Genomic DNA, 5,072 nt, shown 5'->3' on the forward strand with positions numbered 1-5,072 from the left:
AATAATTCAAAATCAAAACAAACAGATATCATTATCAAAGAAAAACTCACACTCAAAATGACCTAAAATTATGATAAATAATCAATTAAGGCTATACAAAAAAAAAACATAAATTGCCAAAAACAGGCCAAGGGCTAGTACCCCCTAAGTCTGCTAAAGGATAGTGTCATTTCAAGCATTGTGTTTTCATTTGTAATATATTAAAAAAGAAAAAAAAGAAAATAACCATATTAACCAAGATCACTAAATAATTAATTAAAGTACATAGACTGTATATCATATAATACTTGTTTTTTGAAGTTTTGGAAACTTAGGATTTAAAAATTTTGTTAGGCCTATAATTGTTTGTGATACTCTCTGTTAATTTTAACGTTTCCCCCGGAGTCCCCGGCGGGAGGGCTGAAAGTTATGAACTTTACCCAATGTTAACATATAGTTTTGGTTATTGGGAAGTGGACAGCCGTGGTCAGGGGGAATTTTTCCGGGGCGGGGGGGGGAGGTGGTCAGGGGTTATATGGGAGTACCTTTCCATGAAGGAAGTTTTCATGGGGGAAGGGACATTGCTATGAAGGGGGCGTCGGATTTTCCAGCACTATTAAAGCAAAAGATCAGAAATTAAATTAAAAAAAAAACAAGTTTTTCAACTGAAAGTAAGGAGCAACATCAAAACTTAAAACGAACAGAAAATATTACGTATATGATTCGGTTCACCCCCTAGTCAAAACCTCGCTTTTTAAGTCAATGATTTTTTAGTACTTTGATAAGAGCTATTTATTCTTATTAACGGCCTTTGTGATTAAGGGGTCATTTTTAAAGAATTGGAACAAAATTCGAACTTTAGCTTAAAGAGCAAGGTATTGATTAGGGGGCGAACCCCCTAATATACGTATTAAAAATCTGTGGATATAGATTTTCGTTATGGAAGTTAATTCGTAAGTTACGTATATTTATTACTAATAAAAACGTTCGAAATAAAATTAACAAGTTTCGAGAAAGCCATTTAACCAAATAAAAGTAAAATTAATATACAAATTTTGTTTTAATTATTCAAGTACGGTGAGCCAAAATCAAAACCTGCAATAATTTAAAAACGTTCAAAAATTGAATATAAAAACAATGTTTTTTAACTGTAAGTAAGGAACGACGTTAAAACTTAAAATGAACAGAAATTATTCCACATATTAAAGGGGCTGTCCCCTCCTCAACTCTTCGCTCTTTATGCTAAAGTTTGACTTTCTCACAACTCTTTTTTTTTTAAAAAATAAAAAACTTTAGCGTAAAGAGCGAGACGTTGAGGAGGGGACAGCCCCTTTCATATACAGAATAATTTCTGTTCGTTTTAAGTTTTAACGTCGTTCCTTAATTTCAGTTAAAAATACTTGTTTTTTCTATTTAATTTATGGAAACGAATCGTACATAAACAGACAAAACTAGCTTATATTAATTGAAAATTTTGATAAAACCAGGTGCAGAAACTTAGAAAAATGTATCTGCATCAAGAAACAAAACGGTGAAAAATGTACAAAGTAGTTTAAATAAAATTAATAGCATAGTTTTGATTTGGCCTAAATAAAAACTAATTGGGAATAAATTACCTATTAAATCATAATCTAATGGAAATCTTCTGACTTAGCTGTAAATAAGTAATGTTAAAAAAAAATTTAAAAGGAGGTCAAAGCACCATATTTTTTTTTTAAGATGATTTTTTTTTAAGAATTATCATGTTTAAAATACTATAATTAAAAGTATAGGTAAAACAGAATCCACAAACTTGGAAGCGTTTATGTGCAGCAATAAAAAAAAGAAATACCCCCCCCCAAAAAAAAAAAAAACAACAAAGCCTATACAAAATTTTTTTTAACAGAATTATTATAATAGTCTCGCATCCATCTAAAAATAATAATTTTAATGAATCGACTATCAAATACAAAGCCAATTGAAGACTTTTTAATTTTTTTCTTAAATAAAATTTCACGAAAGTGATTTGAGGGCAACTAACCCCCCTCTCCCGCCCACCTTTTCCCCAAACACATCCAATCAAAATTTTGAGACAGTCATTTTATTAAACGTAGTTTTAAGTTCTGGAAATTAGGTTTTTGAGGAAGACAACTCCCCCACAGCCCTCAGGGCAGGAGTTCTAATTTAAGGATTCTCCGAATCCTTCCCATTATTTCTTATTGAAGGGATGCTTGCATTAACTTTGGAGAGGTCTCTTTTGACTGAAAATTGAAAGTTCTTGTTCACTTTTGAAGTTTAAAAATAGATCGGAGGGTGACTCGCCCCCCCCCCCTCTCCTCCACGCCCCAAATGCATCAGGGAAAAATTTTGAGATAGACATTTTGTCAAAATGGTTCAAAGTTATGACAACAAAAAACTCCCGTGTCAAAACAGCCCACCCGGGCCTAGGGGTAGGTGTTGTAAGTTATGCCCTGGGGCATAACTTATTAAAGGGGGTTTATAACTTATGGGAAGGGGTTTTGTATGGGAAGAACACCTAGGAAATCTATTATAATTATCCAATTATAAAGTTAAAATACATACTCTGAGATAAATGTAAAATTGCTTTGGCACACAAAATCCTATTAAGATCAATTCCAAACAGTCGTGATCCCTTTGTGTCAGCAAGTGAAATGGTCTAAACCCCCTTATTGGAGCTATTTTTTCAATCCATTCATTGTTGTCAATCGCTGTCCACAAGTTATGCAAGCTGTCTATTGTTCATATATGAGGTTTTTATCAAAGAGGTAATCGTATAGACTTTTAAAAAAAGCCTCATTCGATTTAAATTGAAAGTTCTAGATCCGTTTTTTAGAGTCAAGAATAATCGGACCGTAAGCACCCCCCCCTCCATGCCACAAAAACTTGAAACTTTTTGCAATCAAAAACGAACAAAAATTAATTTAAAAAAAACTTTCATAAAATTATTCTTTTAAAATCAAATCAAAATCAATTTTAAAATTTAGATAAGGATTTGAAATTAAATTTAAAATTAAAAGAAAAACACGACCAGAAATAACTATTAAATAATAAATGAACTAAAAAACGAACAGAAATTAAATAAACAATCATATCAAAAAACATACAACAAGTAATAATATAAATGAATAAATAGATCTTAAAGCGAGTAATGCTTAGATTTAATATGAAAATCAAGCTTAAAATGAAAAAAAATATTTTGCTATTAAAGTATAAATGAAACTTAAAACGAACAGAAATTAAATAGCAATCAATGCGAACAAACATACAATATATATTAATGTAAATGAATAAATAAATTTTAAAACGAGTGAAACTTAAATTGAATATGCAAATCAAGTTTGAATCGAATAAAAATAACTACAAACAAGAGTTTGGGTATCACCTCACTGCAGAAGCCTAAAACTTACTGCGTCATTAGCGCTTTACTGAAAACAATTCTTTCATTAATTAATATTTAAAGGACATTCCCTACAATTACCAAGTTTTAATCAGTTAGGGTTTAAATTTGCTTGGAATATATTATTACATATTTCTAATAGTATAACATTGGAACATGATTTAATTTTTGGACTTGTCTCAATTTCTTTTTAATGAAGATTCATAAGGATGTTTTTTTATAAACTGGGGGGGGGGGGGGGTCAAATTTGGTTGTTTTCGATACAGGTATTTTACAAAATCTTGGGGTTCAATTTCCCCTTTGACTTTTCCACCCATTTCTGAGGCACATTTGATTAAACTGATATGTTTAAATAATGACCGTATTTTGTTGTGTAGCAGCCATATTCTGAGGCATAGTATTTGTGCCTCAGTTTTCGGATGCCTGATTTCCCAGCTTTTTTATCCAAGCCTTTGTGCTTATACTTTTCTAAAAAAAGGGGACAAATTTGAACTGTTGTACAAAGGAATTTCCCCCTAAAATTCCAAAAATTGCCTAAAATTTCGTTGTTTTTCCCTAAAACAACGCAATATTTATTTACATTCATTATTTTCGTTCATTTTCAAATTAGAACTTTACATTATGTTTCAGGTTTCCGTTGGATAAAATTAAGCTCGAATTGAGTGGTTGATAACTTCCAAAAAGACCCTGACATTTACATTTAAATTCGCTCTGATTTAATATAGAAGTTAGAAAAATGATATTATTTCGTTCGTTTTAGCAATTTAAAGCTAAGTTAAGATGTGTAATACATATTTTGCACCACCTAAAACTTTCTTACTGGACATTCACACAGGAAGCAGATAGCAAGTAAATAGCTGCGATAGAAAGCAGCTTCCTATTTTTCCTTCCAATCCAGAAAAAAACAAAATATTTCAAAAATCCCCCGGATATATTCTGTTTCACTTACATCATCATCTACAGTAAGAAATGCTCGTAAGCTCAGCGACAATAGTTTAGTCGAAATGAGCGGAATTTCAAAGCAGCAAAAAAAAAAACTTCTTGCTTACAACTACATCACAGAGAATCATAATAATACCAAGTTTTTATTTTGTAAGGTAATTAGGTGAATTTTTGACAAGTCTTCCTTACCATTGTTCAGGCACTAAAAGTTTACTTGAAAGAATTCTGAAGAATCCGCCTATTCTAAATTCATTTTAAAAGTACCAAAATAAAATATCTGTTAAAAAAAAAGTAATCTTTGATTTTGTTTTGATTTTTCTTCAGGAGTAGGCTGACCGCCTGCTAAACGGTTTTAAGAGGGGGGCTGAGGTTAAGGTATGATTCAACAGATGATTCTTTGCCTTTCCACTTTTATTAGCCCATCATGTCCGACTCAAAGTAAAGTGCAACAGCACAAAAAGGACAATTTTGCAAACCGATACAACTACATTAAACACGGATACACGTATAAAAAAATTAATACTACTGACTACCAAAATACTGTTAAGCAAAAAGCATCTTCACAGTAAAATTAACAACATTTAAATTTGCTTTTATAGAGTTTTAAATAAAAAAGGGCATAAGAATTGGACAAGTGAGTCATACCCAAGATACGATTTCGTTGTCAAAACTAATTTAGCTTTGAACACGAAGTCTGTCTGGGCCACAGTAGTGATGTCATTTTAATAAATATATAAAAAAAGCTCTTACTTCA

This window comes from Artemia sp. Qi Xiang Cuo, chromosome 13 (genome assembly GCF_049724085.1).
Source record: "Artemia sp. Qi Xiang Cuo chromosome 13, ASM4972408v1, whole genome shotgun sequence".
Classification (NCBI taxonomy): domain Eukaryota; kingdom Metazoa; phylum Arthropoda; class Branchiopoda; order Anostraca; family Artemiidae; genus Artemia; species Artemia sp. Qi Xiang Cuo.